The sequence below is a fragment of the Atractosteus spatula genome, chromosome 6 (assembly GCF_055471065.1).
Source record: "Atractosteus spatula isolate fAtrSpa1 chromosome 6, fAtrSpa1.hap1, whole genome shotgun sequence".
Classification (NCBI taxonomy): domain Eukaryota; kingdom Metazoa; phylum Chordata; class Actinopteri; order Semionotiformes; family Lepisosteidae; genus Atractosteus; species Atractosteus spatula.
Window position 1 is genome coordinate 21,307,795 of NC_142711.1, and position 18,666 is coordinate 21,326,460.

At 39.1% G+C, this 18,666-nt stretch overlaps 1 protein-coding gene across 1 annotated transcript in view; it reads left to right on the forward strand.

Annotated features, from left to right (window-relative positions):
- Positions 1–5,921: 5,921 nt before the first annotated feature.
- The window catches only part of jcada (junctional cadherin 5 associated a), a 42,581-nt gene continuing 29,836 nt past the window's right edge, over positions 5,922–18,666 (forward strand). Inside the window, exon 1 of the mRNA XM_088919305.1 lies at positions 5,922–6,050. The gene's annotated coding sequence lies outside the window, so the exon portion shown is untranslated. The remainder of the gene's footprint in view (positions 6,051–18,666) is intronic.

Sequence of the window (18,666 nt, forward strand, 5' to 3'; positions counted from 1 at the left end):
GTAAGAAAGAAAGAGTTCTCTTCAAAGAGTTCCATCCTTCGGCTGAGACGTGAAACCGAGGTCCTGACTCCCTGTGGTCATTAAAAATCCCAGGGCGTTTCTTGAAAAGAGTAGGGGTGTAACCCCGGCATCCTGGCCAAATTTCCCATTGCCCTTACCAATCATGGCCTCCTAATAATCCCCATCTTTAAATTGGCTACATCACTCTGTTCTCCTCCCCACTGATAGCTGATGTGTGGTGAGCGTTCTGGCCCACTTTGGCTGCTGTAAGTGTAAGCAATTATTATTATTATTATTAAAGATGTTAAGCAAAGCTCCTGACTAGAGGTCATTAAGGATCTTGATACCTTGCATAGATTGCAATTCATGTGTTTTGATATTTTCCCATTTCTCTCTCAAAGCTATGCAGAACTACTGGTGCAACTGATTTCTATGTACTTCCCAAAGGATTCTGAACCTTAATGGTACATAAAGCTATCTCCTCTTATTTTCCAAGTGCTTACGGACTCTGAGAGATAGATGTTAAAACATAAACACAATATATTCTCCTACTCCTTCTTTAACTCAATGTATATCAGCCAACAGATCACCTCGAATCACAGTTCTTTTACTCTTACTGTCTAGGAAGAATATTAAAAGAAGTCCAAAGCTGTACAGTGAACATATCTGATGACCCACCCCATCCCTTAAGAGAGAATACAATATTTTCTCAGTGTACAATAGTGGGTATTCACAAGGATATAGAATTAGAGGTCTGTTTTTTCAATTTACCCATTTCAGGAAATAAAGCAGTAGCTGGGGTATATAAAGACATGTGCTGTGACACTATGTTCCTGCAACTTAAGACTCAAAGCTTGTGTCTCAGTGACCCTATTCCAAAATCACATCCTTGCACATCTTGACACCCTCTGCAGCTGAGCAAAACCTTCTCACTGGAATCGAGCTACAGTACAAGGTGGAGGACACAGCTGTTTTAACACAGAATGGGCCACTGCTTACAGATCTCAAAACACCCCCTGTTTTCATTTGGCTGCAACTTCGCCTGAAGTTACATTGCAGTTTATTCAAATCGATCTTTTTAAAGCACTTGAATCATATTTTGGCTTCATCCATTTGCCTGGAATGTCATTTCAAAAAGGGTTTTCTTGTGTACTTTCCACTTGAAATGGAGATAGTGTTCTAATGACATTATCAGAGGATAAAAATAGATTTATTCCATTTTAACTGAATACATAATAATTTATTTTGAAAAAATATGGCTTTTTGAATGACATGAAATACTTGATATCTTTAGATGCTTAGGTTTTGAACTTTCGAACTTATGATTTTATTTTATTATTTAGGACTGAATTTGTTGTAAAATCAAGTTTAAATTGCTTTTTTAAAATGTACATCTTGTCCTTTGATATCGGTTATGAGCAAAATATTGAGAAATGTGCTGTGGAAAGCTGATTTGTTGCATCTACACTAAGTATTTGAACACATCGAAAAGTACAGTAAATACTTCAAAAACCAGTCACCACTTTGCAAGTCAATCTCATTTAGTTTAGGACATCATCACTGCACATGTTAGCTTGTGTGGATTATGAAACCACAGGGCAATCTGAAAACCCAGGAATAGTCATAACAAGTTGGAGACCTCCAAATGATTGGGTAGGACGATTCTAAGAGGAGGCGTAGGTTTGTAATTACTGTAAGTGTGAGCTAAGCACACTTCATCGAGAAAAAGGATGATGCACTAAGTAGCAAAAGTTCACGTTTTTTAAATCAGTGCAGCTGCTGAGCACTTTGTTCAGATTTTTGTTTCTAAATGTTTTAATTCTGGACAGATTTATCCAGAATAAAAAATGTGTTCGCAGCTGCTTCAGACTAATCACAGTATTGTGCAGGTCAGTGTGTTCTCTTGGACCTGGTTGAGAAAACAGCTTGATCACCAGTATGGGGCATTGGAACCCCCTCTTTCCTCTTGCACCGGTTGGAATGGGAGGAGGCTACTGGACAACAATAGTGTGAAGGATGGGATAGAACATGATGCATGCTGGGAGATGAGAGCCTGTTACCTGTATGTACACTTACTATTCATACTACCTGCTAGGCATGGCAGAAGGGTTAGCCCCTCACTTTCAAACTCCCGCTGTAATATACAGTACAGTATATTTATTACATACTGCTTACTGGTTTCTTTCATAACCTACAAAAGTTTCAAAAAGAGGAATAAGGGAGAAGATGTTCATAAGCACACAATCGGTAGCAGAAGCTATGGTGGCCCAAAACATTAACTTACAAAAAGCATTAAAATATAAGTAATTTATTTTTTAAAATAATTTTAAAATGCTGGTTGTTCCAATACCGTTTGGTTCCATTTATGATTCCTAGTATATTTGAATGTTTTTTAATATATCAGTTTCTATTAAACTGAAATGTCAGCAGAAGCCCAATCTCACTGTCATTTTGCAGTCTGAGCTTGTCTTCCTCTGATGACCTTAGGGTTGATAATGTTGCCTTGAATAGAAGCCACTCTTGAATGAATACCACACAACAGCTTTGAAATGCGATCGTTTTATTCTTGAACTGCACCTGGAATATTGATTACATTCTTGCTGTTTTGAATGTTGTCTTTTTTTCTCACCAAAACATAATTTGTCCAAAACCAGCTCTCCTAAACATCACTGCAGTGACTACTGTGCTTGTCGCCGGGTACTTCGTGCTAGAATTACAACTTACCCTACATTCTCAGTCACTGTTAGATAGTGTTTTTATATAAATCTTAATCAGATAATTTAATTAGATAAATTAGACTTAAATCGAATTCCCTACAGTTTTAATGGAGTTTATAACAAAAGTTTGGGAGGGATGACAACAACCAAGCTCAATTGGACTCAGCTGTCAGTAATTAGCAATGGCTCCTCACAATCCATTCCTCTCCCACACGCTATAAATACCTACGAGATCCCTATCTCTCTCTCTTGCATCCCAACTCCACCCCATCACCACCCCTGCAGCTGCCCCTTGGTCACCCTGCACGGGGGTCCTGGTCTCCTTGTCCTGTGGCTGGGAGGCCAGCCCTCAGCCAAGCGGGTTGAGCCACAATTTCGCTCCATGACGCTTTATTCTTGGGTGTTTGTCATTCCTCGTGAAATGTGAAAGCAGAGAAATATCTGCTTTCCAATCATATAAAAGAGTTTTTCTGTAAATGCAACATAGTTCCCTTTTATTAATTACCACACATGAAAGGTCTCCTCAGTGAACATCCATTTATGGCCAGTTCCAGCACAGAATTTTGGTCCAACAGCTCCTTAATTGCTGTATTGATCCTACTAATTATCAATTAAATAATTAAGGTTTAGTTGCTAATTGACTGATTCTGGCACAGAGCAGATTGGATGTGTCACAGACCAAGTAGCCTTGGTTTGTACAACAGCTAACCACTGCCACCTAATAAATAATTAAAAATATATTTAAAATTGTATATATTAAATATATGATAACTTTTAAAAGATATTTTCCAAAATAGTATACTATTCAGTCTCTTCATCGCACCATAACTCCATAAAAATGATGCACCTTCAACAGATAGTGCGTGTTTATAATTCTATACTTGTGAGCCCGTGGACTCTCATTCTATTTATATTTTCCACTCTAAGCTTTTCTGAAAAAGGAGTCGACCTGGGGTGAAAGGTGAAACTAATATGTCTGGCACTTTGAAATTTTGAAGATAGAAGACACTATTTGGTTTACAAAAAGAAAGTAGTCTGCCTTGTGAGGGTCTCTTTGACTGTACCCATAATTCCTGTTTCTCAGGGTTTACCGCCTCTGTGTGGATATTTTCTGAAATTTGTATAGTGTGGACACACGTTAATACATTCAGCCAACAAGTCACAGTGACCATGGAGCTGCTAAAGATATATTAACTAGGATCCATGACACATTTTCCTAATAAAACAACAGCTGGCACATCCTCCTTCCAGTCACAGGTTAATATGAAGCACAACAGTGCTGGAGCCAAGTCAGATAACTTCCTTGCGTTTTTGAAAGTACTTGTTTGGGTGCAAAACATTGATCTATGAAGACATGTCCTCTACAATCGTATCAAATGATTTGTGAAAAGGTATATTTGAAATTGGATTAATCTACATCTCACTGTGTTTCATCAACACCATAACAGGAACATCCAAAATAAACTCGGCAGTACACTGTATGTTCTTGTGCGATGTGGACTGGAACAACATGGCCTCCATGTTTCACCCATAGAAAGAATGATTCATTGTTTGCTGGGGATTATTATAGTAAAATGCTTTGGCAACTCTTGGTAGAAGGAAAGATGAAACTTATACTGTATGATTATAAGATTATTTCTGGTTGTGACATTACAGTAAATATTTATTTCTTTCACATAAAGATTATGAAAACAAACATTTGCTTTTGGCAGAGACAAGGTTTTGGAAAAATTACAGGCATTTTCATTTTTTTTACCAATCAACTACTAATTGCTTAATCAACTACAGTAGACTGCCCAAGAGGAAAGTAAAAAGATTAAGAGTGACCATGTTCAGATATTACATATTTTGGGAACTAAGGATAAGCTCTTTTCTCTGTTGTGCCAGGTACCTTGTAAGAAGGAATAAAGATGGTGCTGCAGCTCACAATACACCCTTACTGGCTTTACAAAGCCCATTAATTTGTGTTCTATTTTAGACCACCAAGCCTCTTTGTTCTTGTGCTTGAGCCCAGAAAAAAAAAATCTCATGCTTTACAAATAAGTAGCCTTTGTGGTCTTCATGTTTCCTATGAAACCTCAAAACTGAAAGAAAACCTCTGAAAATGTGACAAAAACCTCTGAAAATGACCTACAGCACCCATGTTTTGTGATGTATTTGTTTTTAATAAAAGTCACACCATGTATGTAGTCCGTTCGGGAAAAACCAGTCTCTAAAGAGGCTCAAAATACACATCCAGGAGATAAATGCAGAAAAGAGTTTCTGTAAAAACAAGTTTAGAAGATACTGCAGGTAAGCACGTTATCCACTTTCAGAGCAGGATGCCCTAAATTTTCATATTGTAGAGATAAGATCTCTGACCTCCAATCAGGAAAAGTATTTTGGAAGTTCATCCCTGTCTTATGATTACTGTACATGTTTTTAGCTCTAGGGCTGAGATTCTTGCGTGATTTTCAAGAAAGGTGTCAACGCTAATCAATCTCAAAATCGATTTACATAAATACGCAAATAGCAGACATTGGGCACAGTAGCAGCTGCGGAATTACTCCGAAAAACTAAACACATAAACGAAAAAATCTCGCACATCTACAGATTTCGTTGAAAAATAAAAAAAAATCATTGAGGGTTTAGCTTTCAGATAGTTAAGTGGTGTTCCTTACTTTTCGAAACAGAACATTAAAAAAAATAGAGTACGTAAAATAGCATGGTCTAGTGTAAACTACATTTAGGACACGAGAGCAGAAATTCCTGTTTTAAATCTAAACACTTGGTTCCCATACATGACTGCATGGTACTAAAAGACAAGTCTTGGGTTTCCCAAACACTAAAGGAGTCCTATTAACCTGTATGCACACTTAAGCAAAAACAGGACACAGTATTTGTAGTCAGGGGTATGTACTGTATATAGAGGATGGCATCCCATAATCTTCCAAAATTGTTTAACAATGAACGTTTTTAAGGGGTAAAACCTCTGCGACGAAGCGTAACCTAGACATAACCTAGCTATATATACAGGATTTAAGCGTGTTACTTAGCATGACTTAAGTGGGATACATACTGAAGTACTTCTGAATTTTAAAAAAATGTAAACAATGTCGTAAGCAGAAAAAAAAGCCTGCTAAATGAAGTGAGGAAATGTCTGTCTCCGCCGGTCAGGTTGTGGAAGCAGCGCGTTCAGTCCTTAAACGGTGAGGAAAACTCATTCCCTCCAGTTCCCTTCCCGACGACTCCCTCCAATCCCAGGCATGCTCAGCACAACCCACCACTGGGCTCTCGGCGACGGGAGCTGAGCGCAGGGGGACTGCAGGACTTGGGCTGGAAAGCATCGGCTGGGTATGTGACCGCCGTCTGTCCGTGTCTGCAGACACGGTAGCGAATTAGCACCGGTTGTTTTCGCTGCTTCATATCCAGGACTTAACGCCAAGGGCTCAGACGGAGACGGTCAGTTCGACGTGTTGTGTACAGAAAACGTAGCCAGGACAGGACAGTGAAACTGGCAGCCGAGGCGCATCTGCTAATGCTTAATATAACAGCGCTTAAACTTGCAACCTGTAAGAGAACCTCTGTCAGTGTTTTTCTGTGTTGTTAATGTCCGGTAAAGCGAGATTTTAGTTTCCCGCCGATGTTATATTGGGATGTATGGCGTGATATTGCCGTTTTGATAGAGCAACGTGCATTTTTTTATGTTTGCAAGAATGACCTCTTGCTAATGTATTTTAAAGTTAGCACTGGTCTACACATTGTGTGGCTGCGGCGCAGTCTGTATCGGTTCCTGCATTATAACGTGTTATTTTTTTACAAAACTGTTGACCTTTTTCTAAACTGTACATCTAAAAGGAGCTTCTGTTTTACAAAAAATATTTAAAAAAATGCAAGAACCGAAAGATTTTTCTGGGACTGCGTTAGAGTGGTGAGCAGGGTTGTAAGCCCTTTCTCCTTTTGATGTCACTGTGTGTAGAGAGGAAAGTGGATAAGACAGTATACGAAACAATGAAGAAGTATGTTCAGTTGTTAAGACCCAAATACTCAAGGGTTGGAAAGAGAGGATAAATTCCTGCGTGAGATGCTTGGCCTCACAACTCGCGGAAAAATAAAGTTGACTCTAAAAGTACAGAAATCCAACTCCTGACTGTATGCATTAGTCTTCAGAAGAGGAATTTACGAAGGCACTTAGACTGTTGACGTGTAGCATTTACATGAAAAATTGGCTGTTTTGACTGTAGCGACTGTCTGGCTGGGGAAAATGAACTGTAACAGCCAGGTGTTGATGGGGTCCCGCCAGCCAAGTGCTATTAAAGTTTGAAGCTCAAACAGCGGGGGTCTCTCGCCGCAGCGTCCCAACGTAAATAATCAAAGACCAGGACAGGAGAGGGGTTGAGAACGGCGAGGTCTTTGGTCTTATCAATATGCTATGTGTGTGTTGCACGTAGGAAGCATATTCCTAAATTCCTATTCCCTCTCAGTGACCCTGCGAAGAGAGGCAACACATGGTTTTCTATGGGCTTGGTCCTACCTTCACTTCTTCGGAACTTGTTCCGTTATTGTTCTGCTCGCCTGCCTTCTCGACTACATAACACAGGAGATGTGTTCATCGTTTTGCGCGCGTGTAAAGTTTATCGCTCGACCCGAACCGTTCTCTCGTTTTATTTTTTTTCTTTTCACTTCTACAAATTTATCAGAAAGAAAGGGTCACGCAGGCCACCCAGAATATCAAGTGTTGTTGCCTGAATTTCCTTGCAAGGAAGTTTTACATCCGTTGTAACGAAAGCTATCACATCACCGAAATGTTGTGTATTCCGTGACCTCGCAACCGCCTTACAGACCCTAATGACCACTTCAGATGAGTTCAGTTTGACGAGACAAAATAATTAAAATCAGAGTTGTTTCCTGAATGTTTTCATCCTCTGGGTTTTGGATATACAGCGTCATATCAAATGTCTGTCTCCTGCAGGGAATGACGTAATTTATTTCTCTGGAAGTAATTGCATAGGGCGTCATTTGTCTATAGTACTCCAGGAGGAAAAGAGCCAAAACTAGACTATGTGTGGTTTTGTGAAAATGGAAAAAGTCTTTCAAGTTTCAGATCTTTATATGCATCAAGCATCAGACTAAGGCTCTGTTAATTTCAGGCTCACGATTACCAAATGCGCAATTTAATAGCCAAATATATTAATTAATGGACACTCTGAAATATGTTATTATTTAAGATTTTAGTACCACCCTTAAACTTTTAAAATATGTAGAAAATAGATTTGATATTATCTAATTTTGGTTTGCCTAGAACTTATTGTTAAACCCAATTCATTGACTCATTTGTTATGGTTGATAACTTTAAGAATTATTACTTAACCAGCAGAGTATCCTTTGAAAGTGAATTCTCATTTACATGAGGGTACTAATGCACCCATATTAAATTCTTTGACCAATAAGTGGACTACTTCTAAAACTATGTAAATATTTTCTTGGATCTTTCTCCAGATAAACCCTAGCTATAAATTCCAAATTCCGCTTAAACTGTATGAAAAAACTCCTACTATTTCTCCTTTTTTTGTTCCATGTCACTTGGAAGGTTTGTATTTCTAAACTCTTACGGTTATGGTCGTAAATTATCCAGCAACAGGGTTGCTGACAATTCTTAATAAAAGCAGGTGGTTCCAGAACAGGACCTTGGGTGAGGGCTCTCAACTGCAACGGGAGAAGACAAAGCCGGTTGGAAAAATATACAGTTATGTTTTATTCTGGCTAGTCACGCCAATTTCACATTGTTAAAAGCTGCAGCATGTCTTCGGTGCTGCTTAGTTTACAATAACTGTTGATCTTAAGAGCTCTACATCAGTGAGCTTTGAAAGTAAGGTCTTGCCAGAAAACACTTATCCATCCATGATGATGTAGAGAATAAGGAAAGGTTGGATCATGTCTAAAGAATGTTATACACTGCTCTGCAGTGTCTTAAGAGCTTTGGATCACTACCATACCTGTTATCATTCCTGAGGTTGTATGTTTACACTCATTTGATACTTTAAAGAAAGAAGCCTCTTTTAATTAAACAGCTGAGAGATACTGTAATCCTTCAAAAAATCACCTTATTTGACACTTCTGATATAAGACTATGGATTTTAGGTGAGACATTATAATTCCTTCTCCCATTTAGTTATACGGTAGTTTTAAGCCTAATCATCATGCTCTTTTAAAGCAAGTGTACAGGATGACCAGTCATTGATGCTGCACGTCTTCATCCGCAGTCCCTTTTTCAGAACTCATCAGCATTTATTTTTTTATCATCATTCTGATCATTAGCTCAGGGTGTAAGCAGTGTTAATCCTGAAACTTTAGTCTGTGTCCTGAGCCGTTTCTGAATTTTAGGCCTGTTCAGGGCTACAGAGGAAGTTAAGTCGAGAGGAAACAATTGTTTTCCTGTGTTGTATTGCATAGACAGTGTTAAGCCCCCTGCCTTTGGGGGTTCTATCTTTAGACTGTTTCTCGACCAGCTGCTGCCGACCCCAAACACACAGCGCACTTTTCTCCCACCCGTTGCGTTTCGAAGGGGGTGAGGTCGGACACCTCTCAGGTGGGTAGGTTTTTGTAACGAGTCTGAAACCTGCTGCCAGCACACTCTGTTGTGCGGAGAGCTGCTCATAAATAGATAAATAGAGGCCTGAAGGAAGGTGGCTCATTAGTTCCAGCAGCAGAGGAAAAAGGGCTGGTCAGTGTTCCAAAACAGCTGGAATGATGTGAATTAGTCACAAGTTAGCTTTCAGCCATCATCCAAGAAGCTGGTGATTACATTTATTGAGAGGGTCACGGCTCCAGATGAATACTCCTTTCCTCATTCCTTTCCCTGTAGTCTCCGCTGCATAACTGTTTTACATTTTCATTTTGTTAACTAAAGTTTGTTGAAGGAGAATCTTGCCAGTATAAGAAAAGGGGAAAGGTTGGCATACAGTACGTTAAAATTCTGTGCCCCTCTGAAACCTGCATGAACAGAACAATATGTGAGAAACCACTGGTGACTGCATTTCATTGTGATTGCAGTGTTCATACTGTAGTGGTGCTAAATTTAATGAACAGTCTTTAGAAGTATTTAAAAGCAATTAAATGTATTAACTCTTAAAATGAGGTATGGTGGCATAGCGGTTAGCAGGGCTGGGGCCCTGGATTCAGTTCCAGACCTTGGCTGCTGTGTGTGTGTGGAGTTTGCATGTTCTCCCCATGTTCTGGTGGGTTTCCTCTTGGCACTCCAGTTTCCCCCTACAGTCAACAAACATACTAGTAAGTTATTTGGCTTCTTGGAAACATTGCCCTGGTATGGGTCTGTTTGTGCCCTGCAGTGGATTTGTGTCCCACTTTGCACCTGTTGCTGGCCAAGGTATGCTTGAGCTCTCTCGTGATCCTGCATTGGATCAAGCGGTTAGAAAATGGATGGATGGATGAATCAAAAAAGTTCTATGAAATATTTCGGCTCTATAGTAAGGCAGGGAATGCACATGGCCTTATAAACCCACTTGTTATGTGCGAGTTCATTACCTTTGTGTCAGTGCATCGAGCTCTGTGATGACATGGCCAAGCTGCAGTTAGGAAATCAAATTCAGAATGTCGTGCTGCCTCCATTATGGGCCGCTTCCTTCAATTGTAGGTTAACTACAACGAGCGAGAGTTTCGTTCAATATTACGCTCCGATCATAATTATTATTACTTTTCATAATAGTGTGAAAATATTTGCAGCCAAAATGTCATATCTAGACTTCCACCATCTCACCATCTATATAGGATCAATTATGAGGTTGCCTACATGCTGTTGAAATGTCCCCCAAAACGATCTATGCAATACATAAATACCAGCAGCTACGTAAAGTATTACACAGTCCACACTGAGTGGATTTGTTTAAATGGTGGTTATGAGCTCAGTGACGATATATAGTTGTTAAAGAATTTGCTCATGTTCAGATGGTGGCGGCAGTATGCATTGATTCACTGCATTGTTACAGAAACGCGATGTTTTAAAATAGCTCGGATCCATGCTGGACGCAAGAGTATATCAGCACACGTCAGAAGTCCAGATTGATCCATTCTTGTCCGAGTGGAGTAAGTGGTGTAACAGAATCAATCTGAAAAACCAATAACGGAAGAGCAAGCAGCAGCGAGATGTGTTATCTGATGCCTTCTTGCTGGGCGACAAAGAGGAGGGAAGTGGAAAAATGAAACATCTGCAACTGTATTTGACTGAGAATTGGAATGAGAAGACAGAAGTGACGTATTATAAAGCATTTCAAATCCACAGCAGCCATCATGTCTATCAATTAAGGGATTTGTATAAAGTATCCATATGCAGGAGACAAGGAGGACCTGTGTAGTGTAGTGTAACCATAAATAACACAAAATTATTATTAATTAAGTAACTTATTACGTATGAAGTAGAATGATTAGTACACAATAAAACTACTTTAAGTGGAAAAAAGTGTTTAAGGGATAATTGTCTTGGATAGGAGTGTACAGGTTTTGAATTGCTTCGTACCCTTTTTTCATATGGCTTTCATTTCTTTGCAGTTTCGGGGTCCTAAGTTTGTGAGAGAAAATGTGTGTTTCTGTGTGAGTTTAGGCCTCTTACTAGACTGGACCTCACTGGTGTTCCTCAGGGCTTTATATTAAGACCTGTATTTTGTTTGGCGTTTATGGAAGCTCTCAATTATACAAATTCTTACTCGTCGGGATGTCCATATTTGTGCTGATGATGTCCAAAATCACTTGCATAATGAACCTTATATTGCAATGTCTGTCTCTGTGCTTGCCGATTTTATCGCTGCTGTTGGGAACATCACTGGAATGTCTGCCTTTTGTCTTATCAGTACTGCTTGACTACATCCTGTATTCTCAGTACTCGCTTAAGGTGACACAGTGGTTAGGATTGCTGCTTCATAGCTAAAGGTTCTGGGTTTAGTTCTGGCCTTTAGTGCCTTTCAGGTTGGAGTTTGCAAATTACCGCTTCATTCATACAGCTTTTCTCTAAAGCATTTAAGATATACAAATATCCAGGGTCTACTGGTATTCTACCACTTGCGTGTAAGAGAAGCATGGACGTCGTCGTAGGACATTATCAGAACTCTTCCAACAGTTGCTCAAGACAGGGCTAACACCCTTTGTCTGCAGAAGTGCTACATGCTAATTCCCAGCCATAAAAAGGGCCACAAAACTCAAGTAATCATAGAGAAATAAATCTTTTATAACGTATATGGTGGTGGAGAGAATAATTAGAACTAAACTAGAGGCACATCTAATTGGAAACAGTAATCCTAAGGGATAGTCAGTGTGGTATTATAAGAAATAGGTCTTATATTACTAGAATTCTTGCAGTAAGCAACAGCGGCAAAGGACTCACAGAGCTGATATGGTTAGTTTTTCACAAGGATTTTAGGATAATCATAAATGATTAATGAATTGCAAGCAGTAGGCATTGAAAGTAATGCTTATATTTGGATTAGGAACTGGATAATGCACTTTAAACAGAATATAGATAAGATAAGATCACTTTATTAGCCATATACAATTTCTTGCATTAGGAATTGTCTTTTCGCATACCCCTGCTTGCTCTCCATGAGACATAGACACACAGACAGGGAGAGAAGCTTGGGGTTAGAGTACAGGGTCAGCCATTGTACAGCACAGGGTTAAATGTTCATATTTTGACTAGTGAAGTACCATAAGGATCTGTATTAGGACTACTGCACTTAATAATGTATTATTTTTCCTAATGTAGTTCCCAATGACTTAGATTCTGGTATATTCAATAAGCTAGTAGGGTCTGTAGGTGATACCAAAATAAGGGGATTAACAAGCAATGCAAAAGTTGCAAAAGAAAGATTTAGATATAATTATAGACTGAGTAACCAGGTGGCAGATGATATATAATGTAGGTATGGACAGAGTATTGCATATAGGAAGTAAAAACATACACTATAGATATACTGTAAAATGGAAAATACTGAGCTTGAAGAAACTACTGTATGAGAAAGACTTAGGTGTTTATGTTGACTGTGAAGGAGACCCTCATACAGCCTGCATGCAACCTTTCTCTACAGACCGATGCATACAAATAAATTAGAGGTTTAACAAATGCTCATACCTGTTACTGGCAGATCCATGTCCATCAGTCTTAAGTATTTGCTTGATGGTTGGGTTTCTAGGATTGCAGTAAAAAACTCACTTGCCTACACTATAGACCCAAACCACACTGATCATCAGATATAAATATGGTCAATGCAGAAACCTGACAGCTTCTGGCACACCTCCACAGTACCCTCTTGTAGTGTGGAGGAGAGCTGGCTTATAATAATAATAATCAGAATTCGTTTGGTAGATGGTCACTAAATAAGGTCTTACTCATAGTCTGTTAATTCCTATCTGAAATATTAATGGACTACCTAGAGTCCAGTGCTTGTTCTGCAAGATTCTGGTTGTCTTCAATCCACCTGTTGGTGAGTTGTTCCTTGTGGGATCAGTCAACCTTTGGATCTTGCAAAAGCTCCCTTTTTCTCCAAAAGACTTTGGTCTTTAAATTTGCTGTTGCTGAACCTCATTTCTGTCCTCTGCTGCCTGCAAAGGTGTTTGTGTACATGTCTTCATTTCCTGAATTGAAGACTGCAAGGCTAGCCAAGTCTATACCTGATTAGCAGAATGCTAATGCATGTGATTCCTTTGATCACAATGTGTCTGCTTTATAAGCCATGTCACTGTCATCTCAAAGCAGTGAAAGCTGGTGATGAACCCTAATTAATATAAGACAGGCCAGCCTGGGTTTAAATACAGCCCTGCAAGTACAACAACTGGGATCATTAGGAATAATATAGTAACACTAAGCCCTATGCCTTTTGGCAGGTATTTCATTAAATAAACTATTAAGTCATTTACTCTTTTTATAATATTAATCTTTTAAATGTGTTGTTCTGTTTTTGCTGTAAATATGATCAAATGCCTTTTTATTTAGACCTTGTTCTCTTAGGCAAATGTCTTTCACTTTTTTTCTTTCATAGGTGAATCAAACATTGAAAAATAGCATCATGGGGGGTTGCTCGCTTTCTAGCACTTGTTGTTAATGGAAAAGCAAAGAAGCAATAATTTTTTAGGTGGAAAATCAAGTTGTTTTTTTTCTGTGTATAATGTGTTATATTTTAAGGACCACAAAGACAAGACGATATGACAACAGGAACTAAAATATTGGAAGTAAAATTAAAGGAGTGTCCTGGACATCATTGAACATTAAACACAATGTTTAGATTCCCACATAATCAGAATTAAGCCATCCAACAAATGTCTTTAGGTTTATTAGGTTGCAAAGGTCCTAGATGGATGAAGTAAAAAAATGCAGAGATAAAGAATAGCAGATTAAAAGCTGTTATGCACAGTTTTCTATAACATGTATTAATTTTCTTCTTTGCAGTTCAGGAATCCACACAAGAAGTGTGCTACTAATTGAGCATAGTTATAACAATGGGGCAGGTGCACCTTCTGAACAGAAACCTTCATCGCGATGCCTTTTTTATTTTATTTTAATCACGAGGCAGTGTAGGTTGCTAGAAGTTCAACTAGCTCATGTTAAAATATAGTTTCACAGGTCTTTCATGGTTTGTAAATTGTTATAACACAGATTCTCATTAAAAAAGAACATTGTAAGAACATGTGCCTAGCTTTGAATAAATCTCAGCAACTTGGAAACTAGAGTGCTTAAGGTATTTAAATGTCTTATTACATGGGAATGTAATACCATATCTATATCTAAACGCTTTGTCCAATTCACAGTCGTGGGGGGAACTAGAGACTATCTTGGCAAGTAACGAGTGCAAGGCAGGATATACCCTGGACAGAGTACTAGTCCATTACAGGACAGAGTCACAGTCACACCAGGGCCAGTTTTCCAAGAAGCCAGTTAACATACCTACATTTTCAGACTGTGGGAGTAAACTGGAGCACCTGGAGGAAACCCACACCAACACAAAGAGGTAGCAGCCCAGGAGTTGAACCCAGGGCCCCAGCACTGCAAGGCAGCAATGCTAACCACTGCACCACCCATCCCATATAGTATCCATTTAACAATCCTATAGAAGAAATTAACTGGAGTCAATTGTATGTACATTGCCGAATGTTCCTCTTAAAAGGAGGATGCTACTCTTGAGTGGTGCCAGGTAAAATAACTTCTGCTGATTGTTTAATCAGCTCTGCTGTGGTGTTTTATTAAAACTGGCCAGAGTGTACATTGTATGATGTACTGTACAACTGTTTAGCACACACAGAAAAAAAAACATTGATTAAAATGAAATGGAGTCACCAAATACTATAGGTGCCCACAGTTCCTTTAAAATTATTACAAAGCTGTTTGGTTTATTTAAATCATGTATTTAATGGAGTTTTTGCTTCTAGAAATAAAGTGAAAACTCTCTGGGATTAATAGCTTTCTTATAACATTTCATTACCCTTATGGAAGTAGAAAACAAGTACAGCATGTTGAAGCAAGCAATATACAGTATATTAAATATGTGGCATTTATTTGACTTTGTGAATGTGCGATATGGCAGCAGTTATTGTTCTGAAAATGTGACACAGGAATTTATGACTTATGTTCTTCTTCAGAAGAGGTATTCAGCAACAGATGCATTGCTATAATTAGTACACGGCGATAGTAATGATGGTATAAGATTACTGAATCAAATTGGTTCAGAAAAGAGCAATGCTAAGATATTACATTGTCATTTGAAAAATAGTGCTGTACAGCGCCCTCTAATATATTAATATGGTGTCAGGTAGGAGTGTGTAAGACCATTTATGGTTAGGGGAAGATTGGCAGAATGAATGTGGAAGCATGGAGACTACATCATTCAGAAAAGGAACTGATATAGACATGAAATGATTTTTAGGTGTTTGCTTAGGTAAATGAAAAACAGATTTTTGCACTTGATTGCAAACATGGAATTCTGTATACAGTGACTCCTGTGTGCTCATAGGTTTTTTTTCCTGTTAGAAAAAGTTTCAAGAACTACCATATTTGTAAAACAATCTGAAAATAATGCCTTAACCTAGGACATAAGGATTTATGCATGGCTTGAGACTGAATTTCTACAACTTTGTAGGACTCAGAACTCTTAATTTCTTAATGATTCTCTTTCAGCATTCAGTTTCTGGGGTTATAGTAGGTGAAAAAATGTTTTTTGTTTTAATGGCATAATGCAGTTATTTGTCTGTTTTCCTTCCTTTTTCGGCTTCATCATAATGAACTTTGGCTCACTGTTTCTGAGAGAATGAACATTTAATTGCACATAGATCTGAAACACTTGCAATTAAGTCCCTTGGGCAACACACATCCTGAGGAAGCAGAGTTGACTGGGTGATGTCATTGACAAAACCAAATGTTGCTTGAGATAAACACAAAGTCTTTTCTTCCAACCTGTCTCTGTTACAGTATCGAAGTAATATAGATGTAAAGAATCGATTTGGATTGATTAATGAAGACAATATAATATATTTCTTGGTAAAAGATGATGTGTTTTCCTCAAACCTTAAGAAGTCTACGTGACTGTGTATGTGTTCTAGTGTGTGAGTGAGATTGAAGATCTCTGGTGTTAACATTTCAAAGTCACGGTGGAAGACCCTTTACAATTGTTTCAAGACGGGTTTAGGATGAGTTCTGTTATTCTGTAACCTTTTCATTTTACAAGGCTAAATACTTGGATATACTGTAAAACGTTGATACCTGGAAGAATACAAGGTAGACTTGGACACTTAAGGAATACAATCTGTATTAGTCCAGTTGATGGTGAGGCCTAGATACACCTGCAGAGCATCTTTGAGCCCTGTTTCTCTGTTTTCCCTTCCTATTTCCACCTGAGTACGACATGACAGAATCACATGGCACCGCTCATTAAGTAAGCAGTCTTCTCCTATGGGTTTCCATATGCAGGTGGAAAAGGCACACAGGCTTGCTGTTTTCAGTCTAAGTGTAGGGAGTGTAATCTCTAGAGTCGGCAGTCACTAGACTCAGATACCCTACTGACTGACATGGGACATTTGTAATTGTCCCAGACCCATACTGTACCAGTAAAGGATCGTTTCTGAACAGGAGCAGCTGTCATCTTGGAAGACCTTTAGTCCCGATGACCAGATTAGACCTTTAATCTATTCATCAGGTGCCTTGACAACAGTAACTTACTATGACTCAGCACCACTGTGCTGATCAGCTTTCATTAAAATGGATAACAACCCTTTGGATATAAGTAGTGTTTATTGATGCATCCTGCCTCATGGCTAGTGATGGTCTAGCTGTCTTATGGCAGTAGTGTGGAATAGTGGTTCAAGCTCTGCATGGGTCTAAGGTGAAGCACTGTTCCCTTGAGCAGGTATTTTACTCACATTGCTTCTTAAGCATTCCTTGAAGAGAACTCAGCTGGTGGGAGCACTGTGATGGAGAAGTTGTCAATGGAGCTACATGCTTATACAGTGGTTTCCTATTGGTCATGTACAGGAGAAGCTTGAAAAGGTTCACTGAGGTTCTCTCAGAGGGAATGGCAACATTTTGGTGGCAATAACATGATTGTGTGGGGTCCATTAGTGCTGGCCTTTGGAGTTGGTATGTTAGTATTGAGGTTGATGTCATTGCATGTTGATTTCCTCTGTTGTCCACAACGTGAGACCTGCATTTCACCTGTTGTTGCACCCAAGTGAAGTGAATGCCGTGCTTGAATCGTTCAACACTATTATATTCGCCCCCGGCGAGTAAGGGTTCCTCAAGACTTTCTGGGTCCTTTGCTTTGGAATTAAACTTCATGGATTGGCCCGCTGTATTAGCAGACCTTAATCCAGTCAGGCACCAGGTGGAAAGTTGGGTAGTTGGATCTGCAACCATAGCCTAAAAACGTATACAAACTGGCAGCTGCTGTGTAGATTGAATGATGGAGCATCTGTGCAATCTTTGTATAATGTCTCTGTGAGTCTGTACTACAACATGTGCGTTGTGTTTGTTCAGATAGTGGATACATTCGATATTGATGACTTTTGTACTGGTATCAGAATTGAATGCTCAGGACAAGCCATACTATACGTGACCATTAGATTTTCTTGACAGTGTTTATAAATGACGAAGTGATGTCAGAGCCAAAACCTACCTATTTTACCAGCACATTTGCTTAACTTAACCCTGTATGGATTTTGTTTCTAAGCTTTTCATCAGTAGTGGTTTCAATTTACATTTAGTTTTTTTTCTGTTTTATCCTTAGACTGTTTTACAAGTACCAGTTATAAATATTTAATTGACAATTTCATGCAATGCAAATAGTTAATAGTGTAAGCTTCTGAGATAACCCACAGAAAGCCTAAACAAGGAACATTTAAATATGACAGCTCCCAATAATCTGATCCATTTTTTAGTGCAATAACTGAGGAATTTTCCGAGACTTAACTGACCTCTCTGCTGTATTTTGTAGTTAATATTATAACAGACTGCTGTGTGTGCTGACTGTAAAAGGCAGACGGAAATCAACCAGTAAGTTCCATGGAGGTTTGTGTTAGAGGAAAACCTAGGTAGTCCTTCACCCCCAGTCTGTCCTCTCTGTCATCAAGCGCCAGCGACACACGGAATGGGACTCACAAGTGAAGAGACTTTTGCCCATCAGACACATTGTCAGATTGTATTATGTTTATATATGATATCACGCGTTCCTTCAGGACCCTATGCAGACAACACAATCCGGGGGAGTGAGGAAAACATAGGGAAAAAGGCATGCAAGGGGCTGGAAGGAAAACAGGGGGCGTGTCCATGGTGCCCAGGTGTTCGGGGGAGGTATGGCCGAGGCAAACAGTCCAAGGGAGTCCGAGGCAAATCCATCAGTGTAGCAAATGTCCAAGACCGGGTGATCCATCCTGACAGACAAACAGAGTTAAAAGACAGAGCGGGATCCGGCGGAGGGTCAGG